Raw genomic sequence first — 17,265 nt, 5'->3', positions numbered from 1 at the left:
CCAGATCTTCTGGATTGTCGGTCCAGGGCTCTATACCAATTGAGCTAAGCTAACACGCCTTCTCTGCGACTTCCAGGGTGCGTCATCTTTCATGTTCATCCGCTGTAGGAATTTGAGGCTTTGTATGTATTTGTCCTTTTTATATTGTTCCAGCCTCAGAACATCAGTTCTCTCATGTTCCAACAGTTGCCGCTTGCGTCGATCCCGTCGTATGATTGTGTGTATGATTGAAAAAAATGTAAGAGTGAAAGGGGGATGAGTGAGAGAGAGTGTGGTTGATGTGTCCCTTGAGATGACGCGCCCTCGGAAGTCGCTGTGGAGGTGTGTTAGCTTAGCTCAATTGGTAGAGCCCTGGACCGGTAATCCAGAAGATGTGGGTTCGAATCCTACAGCTGGCTAACCTTTTCAGTGACTTCCATCATTCATCGTTTACAGATGTGTTGTCTTTAGAGCGATATATTTATGTTGTCATACGTTAAACGCTCATCGGAGGGCGCTACCTAACGGACGGGGGTGTGCGATGATCAAATAATAAAGGCAGAAAAAGTGCCCGAACTGGCATATTTGGCGTAAGAGTGACTAGAACAGGGCACAGACGGTGTGTAAGAATTGACAGAAAAAAAAAATATACGAAAAATAGTCCGATGAATGAGGCCATATACGGAATGTGTGGCCAGAAGACCAAAACTTCACACAAAAAGTGTAGATTACACAAAAAAGAATCAGTAATAAAATGCGACAGCATTGGACAGACGGAGGACACCATGATCTGTGTGCGGCAACCTCGACCATAGGTGTGACCATCATTTTCAAATTCCTTTTTCCCCCAAGACTGCCATTGAATGGAGTAAACCTCCCGCCCCACATCGTTACCATAACTGACCCGTCTCAATTTCGTAATTCCATTTCCAGTGTATAAATCTTGCGTCATTTACGATACCTTGTGCAACCTGCTTGTATAGCGTTGTTGTTGTTGTTTCCATTTGTTGTTGCTGTTTTACTGCATTTTTTCTATGTATTATTTTTTCCTCACTTCCTGTAACCCATTCCTCCCATGTAACGCCGGCGTTTGGGACTTTTGGGAGTACAATAAATTGATTGATTTTTTTTATAAAGAACACTCGGGTAATGGAAATTAGACGATCATGACCACTGTTGTCTGGCGATGTAAATGCCCTGAATTGTTATTCTTATTACTTTGCACATACATACTTTTTGCGCCCCAACACCAACTTTCGCTGCTGTAGTCGTGTCTTGGGTTCGTGCATCTCAGTTTCGTAGAGAGAAAAATATGCCGGGAAAGGGCCTACGGGAAGTTTTAGTGGGGAAGATGATTTTCTTCACGTTTTCGCTCTCTCTACAACAACTTTATTGCGATTCTTTCTGCCTGCATTCGCCCCCTTCTAATCCACTAGAAAAGGTACGATATTGTTGGGGGAGTTTGAACTCGCAAACCCGCCCTCTTGCTACACTACTGGAGAGTCTCACGTTAAAAATTGCTCGAAGCGTTGGAGCGAAATTTAACTGTTTCACAAAGCAAGTTAGTGCAGCAACAAACGTCGGAGCCATCGCTTTTCGTTGTCACACACAAAGTTTACCTCAACACCCTACCCTGTACTTTCCTGTGGCAGAACTAGAGATGCAAAATTTCCGGAAATTTTGAATCGCTCGAAAAAAAAAAACGTGTTTTCTCGTGTGTTTTTTTTTTGTTTCCAAAAAATTGGACAGAAAATGGAAACAAACACGATTACTGCTGAGTTGAAGCATTGTAGGCCAAGCCACAGCATTCAATTTAGAAACAACAATGAGCTAGAAACTTTAGTAGTGATGAAAGATGAAAGTCACCGAAAAGGTTAGCCAGCTGTAGGACTCGAACCCACATCTTCTGGATTACCGGGCAACTTCTAAGGCAACTTGAGGCCTTGTATGTGATTGTCCCTTCTATGTTGTTCCAGCCTCAGAACATCAGTTCTCTCATGTTCAACTTTAGTAGTGCTCACCCTCTAGGCGTAAATGCAGAGCAGAGCATCCCATGAGACTGCTGTCGACTCAGCGATAGGTAATTGGAACAACCCAGGTCCCCCAAGGTCGCCATTTTCCCATGTATTTGTTCCTATCCCGATGCGTGCAATGCCGGAGGCCGCCCTTAGATACCCCATTGTTACCAGACGTTGGCTTGCGTTTGATTGTAGCGCGCTAAAGATCCAGTTGAAGCCCAATCCAAGCCAGGCCAAGTCACCGAATGAGAAATGGACGACTGCGCCTGCGGCGCCCACTGGCGGCGCCTGGTACGACAGGTACGCTATGTGATGCACGCAGCCGTGCACTAGATCCTTCCGATCGCTCAACACGTTTCAAAACGGGACCAAAAAGTGAAACAGGACACAGAAAGTTGTTATACGCGTTTTATTTGGACATATCAAGACTAGATTCATTCGCAGAAATAACAAAAACATTTTGCCGCTAAACTTAGCGCGCTGAAGTGATCCGGAACGGCAACAGTGGGGTATCTAGTGGCGGCCTTCTTCGTTGCACGCTTTTCCGAGGTGAGTTTGGGGGACCTGGAACAACCCGTCCACTCCGACCAGAACTCCGACATTACGTGAACGCGATGGCGATCGCTTGGAGCAGCCAGACGGAGCTCTAAGTTGGTGGTTCTTGGCGGATTAGAGGCACCCAAGGCACTTTCGGCGGGTTGGGACGCATCGAAGGCACGAAAATTTACATTTTTGAATTTTGTCGCCTCGAAATTTTGGGCATTTTTCCGGAGACGAGGAAAAAACAAAAAAAGTGGGTTTTTCCCCCTATATTTTTTTTTTTTCGGGGATTCGCATCTCTACACGCACTGTAGGGTCTTCGCGAGCTCTGCACTTCCGTTCGCCTCCTCGTGCCCGCCGCAAAGCTTGTGCGTCAGCAGGAACCGGTACCTCCATGGCATCTGAAGCAGAAGCACTGCCCGGTCCCACCAACGCTGGTCAATTTCGAACAGAGATCAAGGGTTGCTAAAGTTAACACTCAGTTCTTTCTCAATTTTTCCGGAGACGAGGAAAAAAACCGAAAAAAACTCAACTTCCCAAAATTTCCGGCTTTTTCCGGGGCTTCGCATCTCTAGGCAGAACACGGCCGTGCCGCCGTTTTGTTTTCGATTATCAGAAATCTTCAGCAAACCCTTGGTAACGCGTGACACCTGCCGGTGGCAACGCGAATGATCGTCAGTAAAAAAAATAGAAATGGAGCAACTGTTTAGCTTTGTAACTGACAGGTGGCGCGGCGTGAGTCGGCGCCTTCCATTCCATGCGAAGCACATTTCGTAGAACAGCGCCAAGTTCAAATCTTGCTGCACAGTGCCCTCTGTCACGATAAAGAAAAGGAACGAGTTCCTCAACAAGTTGCTGGAGTTCAAAAGCAACGAGTCAAGTTAAAAGTTACCGGGAAAAGTACCTTAGTTACAGTAACCAGTTACCCCCAATAGAACGCTGATAATAATACACAAGATATCCACTAACACATAGGCGGAGAGTTTGCAACCTGCCGAAGGGGGCCGGGCCATAACGCCCCCCCCTTTTTTCAAACACAGAGGTCGGGCAGGGTGTCGGGAATTCCGTGTTGTGACGTTGTGAGGCAAATGTTTACAGGATTTTCATGATCGCTCGTACTCGCATGAAACACGCGATTCTTAGGATATCCCTCGAAACGTTCATCTTGAGTGTCAGCTGAGTAGACTTCCCGGAGGGGGCCTTAGGGGCCTTCCCCACCCCCTTGGGAATGTTCCGGGGGGGGGGGGGGCTCAGGCCCCCAAGTAGTTTTTCTGCCAAGTTCTGCCCTCGTAATAAGGGCACACACGTCACTAGCGTATACGCTACTAGCTCCCTGGCCCACAGCGAGAGCTCGCCTCAACATCCTGCTGGATCACCTTCGGCGCCATGGCTGGAGTTTGTAGTCTGCTATAACGCTCTACAGTCCAGGCATTTATAAAAAAAGGAAGTGTAGGCCCCTGGTCGCGAGACTGGCGGCTGAGAACGTGATAAGCGATATCTACCACTCACATACTGTAGCATTCACTGTTCACATATGACTCTATATTGACGACCGTACCAGAAGTGCTACTTGTGCGTTCCACATTCCACCAGTGAACGTTACGCGATATCCTCCGCGACTGCTGAACTCCTGGCTCTCCTTCAAGCAAGCTGCTACGGTTCAGGTGCGACGGTTCGCCAGGGCAGTCCTGCTCACAGACGTGATCACGTCCTATATGGGACGTGATGAACCCCATGCGTGACAACATCTTAGCGCGAAGCATCAGGGAATCGTGCGCTCAGCATAAACAAACTGGAGGAGATATCGCCTTCCAACAGATTCCGTCCCACGTCGGTATCGGCGGCAACGAAAGGGCGGATCAGCTAGCGTCCTCGGCACGCCTGAGCTGCAGCCCTTGTTTACCAATCCCGGACGACACCGACGGGCAAATGGCCGTTCAGCAGCTTCTTGAACTGCGCCACCCTGAGATACGGGACATCATGCACCATCATCGCTCCCCTGCTTCCCATGAAAAACCTCGCTCGAGGCATAGAGACCATGCTACAACAATAGGCTTACGCACTGGATGTGCGTTGCCAACTCTCAACTATTCAAGATCGGCTCTAGGAGTGACGCCTACTGTGGCCACTGTCAATAACACTGAAACAATCGAGCACGCACTGAGAGAATGCCGAGCATACCATTTTGCGCGCGAAGCCCATCTCCCTAACTCCAGCTCTGGCACGCTAGCGGACACTCTCCGCACCCGGTGGCTCTTGTCCTTGTTCTCTTTGTGCAGGAGCCGGGTCTTGCCAAAACGACTTCTCTAGTACTTTGCACTCCCCCGACGGACTCACGCACCCTCTACGCATCTTCACCCTTCATCCTCCATCCGTCTTTTTTTTTCTTTTTTGCTATAGTTGTGACAACGCCTACTGCTGGGTAGCCAACAACGGCGAGCCCATTCTACCGTTACCCTCCCCTCCCGTTCTTTTTTCTTTTTTCTCCCGTTCTTTCTTTTTTTTTTTCAAATCTTTTTTGGAAGTATAGTGCTGGAAGAGTTCACTAAATTCCTTCATCGCTCTAACTTTTCGCTCTGAAAGCGCTTCATTTCTTCGTCCACAGTGCTTCGTCTGTTTTATTTATTTATTTATTTTGGTTGTGGTTTGCATGACTGTTCAGTGCTCCTGGTCAGTCTCATTTATGAGCAGTCCCGCTGAAGTGCTTGCAATTCCCGGGGGCGTGATCTCTGACTTTCTGTGAAACAGCTCATCCATCCATTTCGAGGAACTCCCATGACTTCCTGCGAGAACACTTTAGTATACGCGTTTTGTATAACAAAGTATACAAGAGTGTAGAACGTGACACATTGGATTTCAGATTTGGAAGTATAAACTTGCCTGCTGGTTCCCACTCTGAGATAAGTTCATAAGTCCTTTTTTTTTTTTAATGTGGAGTGTTGTGGTCCTCTACCTTCCTGTAGTGTTTTTCAGGTTATTCCATTTGTTCTGGTACTGTGTTGGTTACTATAAGTAAAAACCGTTCATTTGAAGAACGCTATGCCCCGAAACACATGGACATTTAAAGGGGGGCCGCATCCGTTCCAATCATTTTATTCCTCCTAAACCACTGACCATGCTGGTATCGAAAATGACACGCGAAAAAAAAAATGGCGCAGTTTGACAGCTACTCGACGGAACATATGACAATAGCAGACGTCGGATGTTGAGAGTATTCCGGAATTCCCACTCTGGAAAACCGTGAAAACGTCACTCCCTAAGAACGAATGAGGGCGCGACTTTGAGAAAAGGAATGCAGCGCCCTCTCGGAGGAGGGAGCGGCGAACTGAAAACGGCGAGGGGGTCCGAGCCATGGTGAGCCGTCTGCCGCAGTGGTGAGCAGTCTGCCGTCTGCATCTACGTCGATTGGTTGGTTGGTTGGTGGTTGGTAAAATAACAAAAGGGAGGTTGAATTCGCGCAAGCGCGACGATTCCTTACTGTCAGCGCACGAAGTTGTTTGTCAAGGACGTTGCCATGCACCAACCCCTTCTTTGGGTTCATTGACCGAACGATGGAGTATACTGTCTGCAGTCGTGTCTCAAGGAGGGAGGAATCTACCATTCATTGGCTCTGCCTCAACGTCGCTTGTACCCCGTCGCTGCAGTTCAAAATGAACCAGCAAGCCACCCCTCTATGTTCTACCTGCAACGTTGAGGCAGACATTCGACACATTCTTCTCGACTGCAGCCGTTTCAAGACCTTCCACGACAGACTCAAGTCTCGCCCGACCAGCCTCAGATACTCCAACATCTCTCTTGCAACATATTACTTGGCACACCCAGTGGTGGTATAACCGCAACGCTTCTCAACTACTGTACCTCCGGGATACCGGTCTCCTCAGCACCCTCTGACATCGGAGGTGAGACGGCGAAATGGCGGAAGAACTCTGATCTCTGACCGAACGTCGCCTGACCCAGGAACCTGACTACCCACTAAGGAATTATTTACCACGGAATAGCAAGCCGTCCTTTGTGGCTGACTTTTCATGCCAGCATAAATAGGTCCCCCCCTTGTTTGGACGGACGGACGGACGGATGGATGGATGGATGTCGGCTTTAGACCGTGGCGTTGCGCCTCCTAGCCTAAACCAGATTAATTAAAATACGTTAAATGGATTACTGCTTTGTCATTTTTTTTTGTCCTTCACTGTTTTTACCTTCCTAATCCACCAATTGCTAGGGAGTGATTTAGTTAAACGAACAGCTTATTTTCCAATCTATTTCCCTGTCTTAATATGTGAAACCCAACGCTCTTCATAGCTCAGTGCCCTATTTCGACTGTGGCTCAAGACCCTTGCAGGGAAGAATCACGTGTTCGGCTATCTATCCCTCCATTCCCGTGCATCAGCCGCAATTCTTTCGCAATGTGTTTCTTTCTCTCTCTGTATATTTCCAACGCCGGGTTCCCGTGCATTCTTGCTTGGAGCTTACTAATCTCAGATTGCTTAACCCTTAGCCTTAACGCTTTTATTTTCTTCTTCCTTTCCTTTTCTTATCTTCTTTGTCTTTCCCTTTTCTTTTCTTCTTTTCATTTTCGTTTCTTTTCTTCTTTTCTTTGTATTCCCCGTTTCTTTCCTGTGTCTTTTTCTTTTCCTCTTTTGCTTCCTCCATTTTCCATTTTTTTGGAATAGCAAGCCGACCTTCGTCTGATTGACCTTTCCTTTCTTTTTTTTTTCTTAATGAACATGTCCCCCCCTTTTTTTCCCTCTTCCTTTGTGCATGTTATACGCGCGTATACTTAGTTGACAGAGGACTGGGATGTGCTCTCTTTAGGTGAGGCCGGAGCCAAGACGCTCCTCCTTATATATTCCTTACGATTCCGATTCCAACGATACGTCCGATTCCAGCCAATGATATTGATTGTTGTATGATTGATTGATTGGAAAAAAGAAAAAAAGTTGAGGTGTTGGTGGTGGTGGTGGTGGTGATAGGGCTTGCCGTTGTCGGCCTCACGTATGTGGGTAACGTCACGACTCACGCCCTGGGGGAATGTGCGTCCTGGGCCGACTTCTAAGTTGAGGTGTTAGTCCCAAACACTCAGCGTTGTATTTATCCTATAACAGTTGATTGAGACTCTGGAATTTGCGTTACAACGTGAACAGCCTTTTCACTCGTCGTCAGGACTATCTTTCTTATCGCCCGTCGTGAACTCTCGTAGCGATTCTTACGATGATTGACGTTGACGTTCAGTGCACGCTTGTACGTATCTTGAGTACGCACTCAAAATATACAGTATTTCAAATACTTTTTCCCGTATTTTGGTACTCTATACTCAATACTTTTTGTGGCAAGTATTTTTAACGTATTTAAAATACTTTTTCGGTATTTGCTACTCAGTACTCAAAATACTTTCCGTCCTCGTCAAGCACACTTCCCGCTGTGTCCACATTTTCAGCTCACTGGAACTTAAACCTCTTTTTTTTTTTTTTTTTTTTCGGGAATTTGGGAATCTGTCATTTATCTTCCTAGGTACGTTAGGCTGGTCTCAAGCTTGACCTTGTTGTCAATAGCCAAGTCTGTCAGAAAGCGGTTCCTACTCGTATTGCCGGGTGAATCCCGCAGGGGATCAGGTAAAACAGAATCCCGGCATTTATTTCCGTGGTCACCAAAGTAATAAACACGCGCCGCAGAGGTTGAAAGACCCGAGCTGATATACACGAGGGATTACGAAGTTTTGGGTCAGAAAATATCAACAAAGTTTACTTGGGTTCACCAAGGTTCACCAAACATTACTTGACACCAAGGCCTTGCAAATGAAAGATATGCTTGAGCATGGTAGATGAAGTTTGTTCCTGTCATTTGTACCGCTCCGTTCAGAACACGCGTTTCACATACTGCTAATACTAAAGTGCTTTAAAGAGTATCTTAAATACTTCTGAGAGTTTTTAGTACTCTACTCAAATTACTTTCAGTTTTTGAGTTTTTTGTACCCCATTTTAAATACTTTTTTTTACGTGGATTATTTAGTGCCTCATTTTAAATACTTTTGCGCAGTATTTTGTACAAGTCTGGTTCAGTGTGAGGTTCTCGGTGGTCAGGGTTGCCAGATTTGGCTAATCTGCGCCAAATCGGCTACTTTCCGACTATTGCTGCGCCGAAATTTGGGCAACTGGGGCTCGACATACTTTCCGGCTTCCTTTGTGGATACTTCTTTGCACTACATTTGAAACTCCTGCGCTTCGAAATCGGGACAGTTTCTATTATGCATCACATCATGCCAAAGCACGTTTATTCCTATGTCCCTTGATGATCACGGCCTCCTTTCAGTTTTGTTTTGTCTGCGGGGCTATTGGCACTCGTTAAAGAGTCCTTTATTCCATATGATGTGATACCTGCACACCACTGGCTACAGAATTCGTTAGATACACGTGAAACTGACTACTTTTGGCCTACGTTCTCAGGGACCATTGGAGGTCTTTCAGGATTTCGACCTTGCAACCCCGGTCAGCGCCTAAGGACGCGTGCGCTGTTCTGGGCGTTTCATACTGAGAAGGAGAGCAGGCCGTCACTCGAGAGCGTCATCAACGTGGGAATCAGGTGAATCTAGAGAGAGCTATACCAATATAAGTGAGCCTTTACCAAGCGAGTTTTTCCTGTTGCATGATTTCAGGTGACAAAAACGTACTCTACGTATGACGATCTTGTCAATTGCTCACCAAGGCTGCTCGCACGTTTCTTCTTTTTTTTTTTTTTTTTGCATCCGCTACATTTTCCTTCTTTTATTCTTTTCAATTCATGAGACGTCACCCTTCTCTCGCTTTCTTTATTTGCGCAATATTTTCCGGTCCCGACGATCACGTGCGTCAAAACGTTACGTACAGTTCTATTGTAAGAAGTCCTCGTGGCACGCAGTAATACTGAAATAGAAGCTCCCTGATATCTCTACATCGTGAGTAAAAACAAAGCAGACGTCCCTTGAGTGTGGTCTGTCTTCAAATATAGTAATACGATGACAAACGTCCGATTCCTTCCGGATGCACTGAACGAAGTATCGCAGCAACCGCAAAGTAAAGTTTTTTCCCCTTATTGTTTCTGAGAGGAGACATTTATAGAAAATGTGTGTCTGCATTTGTTACGTGATCTCGTCCAGGAAGGAAATTCTTTCTTTTTGCCACCCATTTTAGTCTCTCTCGAGGGGAGAGGAGGAGATGAGAGGTAGGTCACGCGGCTCACCTCCTCGCACTTTCGGAGTCAACGGACCAGTCAGCTGTGTCTACCCCCCGTATATATGCCAACGAACGGGGAAAGTCACCGCCAGTTTGCTAATATTCCTGGATCCACACCCGGATTAATGCCATGATACGCCACGTGATACCCGCGGTGTTGCTGCTCGTCGCGCTCTTCGCGGTCTCTCGCACAAACGGTCAGCACCACCTGAAGAAGCTCGCGGGCCTCGCCATCGCAGCCCACGCCCTCAAGCCGCACCACCACCATCACAAGATCATCCCGCTGCCGCTGCCGCTGCCTCTTCCGATCCCCATCAAGGTGACCATCCACGGCTTCAAGCCCAGGCACCACTTCAGGCTGCCGCGCATCAAGGTGGCGGGACACGGCCATGAACTGGACATCGGCGTCCACGCGCACCACGACCACAAGCACTACGACGACCACAAGCATTACGACCATAAACACGAGCACAAGGGATGGGACGAGAAAGGCTGGGAGAGCAAGGCCGCCGAGACGGTAGTGGTGCATCACATCTGGCCGGGTAACAACGCAGGATGGCAACCCGAGTGGTGGTAGCGTTGTTCTGTGAGTGTGCCGTGTGCGTGTGAGAGAACTGTACATAGAGACATCAACCGTTCAATTGACGCTTTCGTGATCGCCCTCCCCCCCACCCCAACCACACTTTTTTTAAGCCTAAATCTGCCCGTGTTGTTTCTAGTCGCGATGCGTCACCACATCACCCTCACCGACTCTCACCTATACCTTTTTTCTTCTTATACTTGGTGTGCCAACTCTCTCTTTCTATGTGTCTCTCGAAATGTGTTTACCGAGCGATCTGCCTGCCACCGCATGTCGCCCGGGCGTACAGTGTGTCCTGGGCGGACTTCACGAGGAACTGCTCCTATACATTTGCCCTTTCGCGCAATCTGAAGAAAACGCGAGGAAACCAGCCAGGCAGGCAGGCAAGCACAGCCGGTGTCTCTGAATCGGCGAATGGATGACACTAATTTAATCGCTGCTTTCTATACTCTGTATAGTGTTGGAAAAATAATTTATGACCCGCGATGATTTGGTTGCGTGTTCGTGATCGTGTGTGTACAGTGAACCCTCGTTATTATGACCATGGTCGTTCCCGAAAATTTTGGTCATTGATTGATTGATTGATTTTAAAAGAAAAAAATGGAGATGGTAGTCTCGAGCCACTCGGGACTGGCTACTCCAGGACGCGTTATTAATAAAAGAAAGGGAAACTACACTAACCTCGACGCTTTGAAACGCTTTGAAAGAATAAATGAGAACATCATCACCGAGCTTGTCACCAAAAGCGAAGTCTCAAGGCACTAAAAACAAAGAGTGTCACAATTTTGGTCAAAATGCGGAATTGTCATATTAACGGGAGGGATTTGCAGAGGTTTCACAGCATATTGTTCCCCAAGAGTATGGTCGTAAAGCGCGTATGTCAGATTATCGGGGGTCATATTAACGAGGGTTCACTGTATATCTTTTTACGATGTTCTTCGTATGTCTTCTCCGCTCTAGTGAGTGATCTTAGGAAAAAAGCGAACTTATCCCCCTCCTTAGATTCTGTTTCTATATCTTCGGTTCGTTGGCTTCCTACTTGTAAATAAATATTTCAGGGACACGAGAAAAACGAATGTGGAGTCGCTTTCTTCGGCTTGGAAAAGGGGGCAGTGGGGCGCCTTTGCATCGGTGAAGGACCCCATCTCATCGTCGGTCCTATATATGTGTGCGCCCGTATGCTCTAAGCCCATAGCAGAATGCAATCGGTGCAATAACAGCACACAGAACGAATGGGGTTAGCGCGGAATCACGGCAGAAGAATTTCCGCACGTGAGAAGTGATCTTGGTATACGTAAACTTGGCCTCGTTAATAATTGGTTAACCGGTTGGATGGCGACGCGTTTCTGCCTGCCGGTGTGGCGTTATGTTTATCGGAGAGATACTCAATAGTTAATTAATCACTTAACAATATGTATTGTGTACCCGTTCATGCATGCAGAGGTTAACTACTTGATTGCGTGCTTCTGAAAGAAGTGTAATGTCGTAATCGCTGCTGACATCGGGCCAAAGTCAAATATAGGATGTCAGTCAAATAAGACGTGGAATGAAAGTATGACGTCACACGGACCCCACGCCATCACATTGGCCAAGTTCGGACCGGCCACCACGGAATCAGCGGACGCGACGACAAAAGGCAAGTACGGAACTTGAACAGAGACCATCCTGTGAGTTGGAGGCAGCCGAGAACGCCAAGCATCTGGTACGATCTGGTACGTTCTGGTTCGATCTGGTACGTTCTTTGTTTCTACCCAGCACTGCGGCTCTTTCTAGTTAGTCCCCAAGCAGCACAACGTCTTGACACTATATTGGACCAACATTGGCAATACCGGCCCAATGTTGGACAAACATTGGCAATACCGGGCCAATATTGGTCCAATATTGGGTCAAGATGTTGTGTTTCTTGGGTCACGATAATGAATGATATGAAATGATAATGAATGGGGAAATTGCCGAAATGAAAGAAAATATCACATTTAGGCTGTTTTTGATGAAATGGAATTATTGGCATTGTGAAATGCAAGAGCCATTATTTCCGCGTGAGATCAATGACGCTCAAAACACGAGCGACTGCGTCAACACTCTCTGTGTAAGATGAAAGTCACTGAAAAGGTTAGCCAGCTGTAGGACTCGAACCCACATCTTCTGGATTCAGCCTTCAGGTTCCAGCCTCAGAACATCAGTTATTTCACACTCTCTGTGTATCTTGTTCGCGAACACGGAACACATATCCGCGTTGTCGATCTCGGTTACTAAGGTCTAGATTGCCTATATATATATGCGAGATGGACCACGGTCGGAGCTTACTGCATGTAAAACATATATCCTGCGCCAGATTCGCTCGAGTTCGTAGCAGAACAATATGGGCAACTCTGTTACGCTGCACTTACTGCCAGCAATTAATTAAGTAATTATGCGCAGCATGTCGCAATAGTCTATACTTTCTTCCAGGACATATGTCCATTCGCATGTCGCCAAAGCTCCCGAAACTGTTAACAGCAACTCAACAAAACAAATGAACAGCATACTGAAAGAGCAGTTCGGACCCGTCGACTTTTCGCCCCTGGAAGAACAAGTCCTAAATGTGCGCTCCCTGTGTTTATCGTAATCGCGTTATGTGATTGCTTGAAATTAGCTGCGAAGTAACTGTAATGAGTAACTGTAAACACAACCTTGAGCTTGAGGAGCGTCTTGAGGAGCTTCTTGTTGTTGTCAGTCCTCAAAGCTCAAGGTTATGTTTACCACGTCGTCCGTAAACCAGCTTGCCTGTCTGTTACTATACTAGAATGATGATCATAGAATTCTCGTATGAAGCGATGAAGATTTTGTTCCTGTATCTAGACGGTCGCCACGCCAACGACTTTGTGAGACTTCTAGTTGTAAGAAAGTAATCGGTATGGAACGAAGGGAACCCAAAAGTAAGCGGCAACACTGTATATGGGGGTTGGATCTTTGTCGATGAAAAGTTAAGTTGTAGCTTTGCAGTGTGTATTCCAAAATGTGGCACTCCAGACATCAGGGGCGGATCCAGAGTTTTTCTGAGGGGACAGGGGCAGAAATTGAGGGAGGGGTCAGGACATCGGGGCCGCCACCTCACCCCCTTATAGATCCTCCCACATGCTTGACGTTGCAGGGGTCTGCATTCTCCCGAGCTCTATTTTTTTTTTAAAGGAAAAAAAGGTGGTTGAACATGTTTGAAATCCGAAGTATCCAAGCATTTTTTTTTCGGTCTCCCTAAGAGCGACGACTTTCTGTACGGAAGGTCCTTCTTTGGCACGCCTTCAAGTGTCCTTGGGGGGGAACGGTAGACCAAACAATTCGAGAGGTAAGGTACGTATAAATTAGGGTTCCGCCTTTTTAGATTAATCCAAAAAAAAAACGCCGATGAAAGTTCAAGCAATTCGGATTTATCCGAAAAACGCCGCATATGTGGGTTCCAGTAATCGAGAACTGAGCAAGAAAAACCATGCTTTGATGACTGGTTGGATCGCTTCCTTTGGTGTCGAGATTTCCTCGAATAGCGGGTTACCAACCCTTGTGACAAGGAAGTGTGGCTCTATATATTAAATCAGATCCACCGTGTCGCTGTCTTCCGCGAAGCATCACTGTAATGCGGTGGACTCCGTCCTTGCCTAGAGGTAATTCGCCATTGGAGTCACTGAATAGGAAATGACACTATTCGACATGAGGGCATTTTGAGGTAATTTCAGCTATTTCGCAGATTTGCTTCGAAACCGACCAGCGCTTAGCGTTTTCTTTTTTTTTTTTTTTCCTTTTCTGTGAATCCTGCTTTCTCCTCGAAGTGGACAAGGAAAGACAGATGGCACAAAATTCGTCTTCGTGAAAGGGCCGACTTGATGTTGTAACACTGACATCGTGGCGCGGATGCAAACGAAAGCTGCCTAACGATTCTGTATAGAGGAATACTGTCAGGATTCCGAGGTGTTTACGTCGCCAGGTGCATTGATGTCGTTGGTCCGCAAGTCCCGAAGCGTGACCGTGAGGGTTCTGGAGAGTCTGCATCATTTTTTTTTTGTGAATACACCGTTTTATATGTCGTTTCACCTACACTGTAAACTGAAAAACACCCTTATGGGTGTAAATGGCTTGTCCTATAACTCACACCACTTTTTACACCGTATGGTTTGGAACACCCTTTTTAGAGGGTGTAATTCTGTGTAAAACACCCTTTGAAAGGGTGCTTTTCCTTGAAAATGCCTTCTTTTGCACCCTTTAAACACCCTTCTAGAAGGGTGTAAGATTGTTAAACACCCTCCTAAAAGGGTGTATAAAGGCTGCAAAAGACGGCATTTTCGAGGAAAAGCACCCTTTCAAAGGGTGTTTTACACAGAATTACACCCTCTAAAAAGGGTGTTCCAGACCATACGGTGTAAAAAGTGGTGTGAGTTATAGGACAAGGCATTTACACCCATAAGGGTGTTTTTCAGTTTACAGTGTAGCTGTAGCTTTTTCTCCGAACTTGGAATATTAACAGAGATACGATAAATGAAAGACGAAAAACTCCGAACCCTCGGAACACAATTAACTCCGAAAACATAACCTCCGATAAAACAAAAAGGAAAAAACTCCGAGAACTCGGAACCCGGGGTATGTTATATATCCAGATGTCCTTTATAACCGGACCCTTCCAAAGATCGTATAGACTCTATGGCGAATTCGATTGATCCATCTGGAACAGTTCCTTTTGTTTCTTTTTTTTTTTTTTTCCTGTCGCAGAGAAGTCGTGATGCACTCGCACGATTCACTTTGTGGGAAAACTCTCCCACTCGGGGGACATGAACAGTTGGAATATGGTTGAACAGTTGACGTGTTGAACATGAACAGTTCATGTCCCTTGGCACCTTGAGGCTCGTGTTTTGTGCTTGTCCCTCTGTATGTTTTCCAGCCTCAGAACAATTACTTTCCATCATCCCACTCGGGGGTTCCCGAACAGCTTTTTGCCAAAAGCACAAAGATGGGATGATACCAGGGTTGCCCGGAGTTGCCACTCCGGGGTTGGAATGATTCCGGAATCATTCCAGATTTATCAGAGCCCGGAATGGAATTGGAATGGAATGGCGGAAACTGTCCTATAGGAATGGAATGGGAATGGAATTAGGCATTTTTTCGCCGGCGGAATGGAATTGGAATGGAATGGCGGAAACTGTCCTGGGAATGGAATGGGAATGGAATTAGGCATTTTTTCGCCGGCGGAATGGAATTGGCATGGAATGGCGGAAACTGTCCTGGGAATGGAATGGGAATGGAATTAGGCATTTTTTCGCAGGCGGAATGGAATTGGAATGGAATGGCGGAAACTGTCCTGGGAATGGAATGGGAATGGAATTAGGCATTTTTTTCGCAGGCGGAATGGAATTGGAATGGAATGGCGGAAACTGTCCTGGGAATGGAATGGGAATGGAATTAGGCATTTTTTCGCAGGCGGAATGGAATTGGAATGGAATGGCGGAAACTGTCCTGGGAATGGAATGGGAATGGAATTAGGCATTTTTTCGCCGGCGGAATGGAATTGGAATGGAATGGCGGAAACTGTCCTGGGAATGGAATGGGAATGGAATTAGGCATTTTTTCGCCGGCGGAATGGAATTGGAATGGAATGGCGGAAACTGTCCTGGGAATGGAATGGGAATGGAATTAGGCATTTTTTCGCCGGCGGAATGGAATTGGAATGGAATGGCGGAAACTGTCCTGGGAATGGAATGGGAATGGAATTAGGCATTTTTTCGCCGGCGGAATGGAATTGGAATGGAATGGCGGAAACTGTCCTGGGAATGGAATGGGAATGGAATTAGGCATTTTTTCGCCGGCGGAATGGAATTGGAATGGAATGGCGGAAACTGTCCTGGGAATGGAATGGGAATGGAATTAGGCATTTTTTCGCCGGCGGAATGGAATTGGAATGGAATGGCGGAAACTGTCCTGGGAATGGAATGGGAATGGAATTAGGCATTTTTTCGCCGGCGGAATGGAATTGGAATGGAATGGCGGAAACTGTCCTGGGAATGGAATGGGAATGGAATTAGGCATTTTTTCGCCGGCGGAATGGAATTGGAATGGAATGGTGGAAACCGTCCTGGGAATGGAATGGGAATGGAATTAGGCATTTTTTCGCCGGCGGAATGGAATTGAAATGGAATGGCGGAAACTGTCCTGGGAATGGAATGGGAATGGAATTAGGCATTTTTTCGCCGGCGGAATGGAATTGGAATGGAATGGTGGAAACCGTCCTGGGAATGGAATGGGAATGGAATTAGGCTTTTTTTTCGCAGGCCGAATGGAATTGGAATGGACTGGTCTGGGTGCCACACGGTCAAGGGCGAAATAACCTCGTCTTTTTGCTTTTTCCGTGATGGGTAATGTCAATCCCCTCTATAGCACTGCTGGGCTGCCCAGCACGGTTACCGGTCCCTTTTCTTTTATTGATGGAATTAAAGGAATGGAATGGGGTTGGCAAGCCATTCCAGGAGTGGGAATTGGCCATACCTTTTCATTCCGAGGAATTGAAAGGAATGGAATTATCGAAAATCTCCATTCCATTCGGAATGGAATTGGAATGGAATGGGTGATCCCATTCCGCAACCCTGGATGATACGCTCGAATACAACGTCAACCATAGGGGTTTATTACTACAGGTTTTCCCGGCGATTTTAATCCAAGTTCCACCTAAATTAATCCACGTGCCATGCAAACTTTATGGGGGCATGGATTAATTTAGCTGGCACTTGGATTAAAATCGCCGGGAAAACGTCTAGATGAAAAAAGAACCAGGGGAATACGAGGCGGACAGAGAGCGAGACACGCTGGTTTTGCCTCGTTCTCTCCTCTGTCGGCGTCTTACTTCATCTAACAAGGTATCAAATGTCCAACAATAGACCCTTCTAAGGGTTTATTACCTTAAGAAGCCTCCAGAGCATCTTCAAAA

General features: G+C 46.6%; 1 non-coding gene across 1 annotated transcript; it reads left to right on the top strand.

The window, feature by feature from the left end:
• Positions 1 to 325: 325 nt before the first annotated feature.
• On the top strand, positions 326 to 398 carry Trnat-ggu (transfer RNA threonine (anticodon GGU)). The gene has a single exon. It is a non-coding gene; the product is annotated as a tRNA-Thr (tRNA).
• The last annotated feature ends 16,867 nt before the right edge of the window (positions 399 to 17,265 follow it).

This window comes from Ornithodoros turicata, chromosome 2 (genome assembly GCF_037126465.1).
Source record: "Ornithodoros turicata isolate Travis chromosome 2, ASM3712646v1, whole genome shotgun sequence".
In the NCBI taxonomy this organism is placed as follows: domain Eukaryota; kingdom Metazoa; phylum Arthropoda; class Arachnida; order Ixodida; family Argasidae; genus Ornithodoros; species Ornithodoros turicata.
This window is presented reverse-complemented; position numbering and strand designations above follow the sequence as displayed.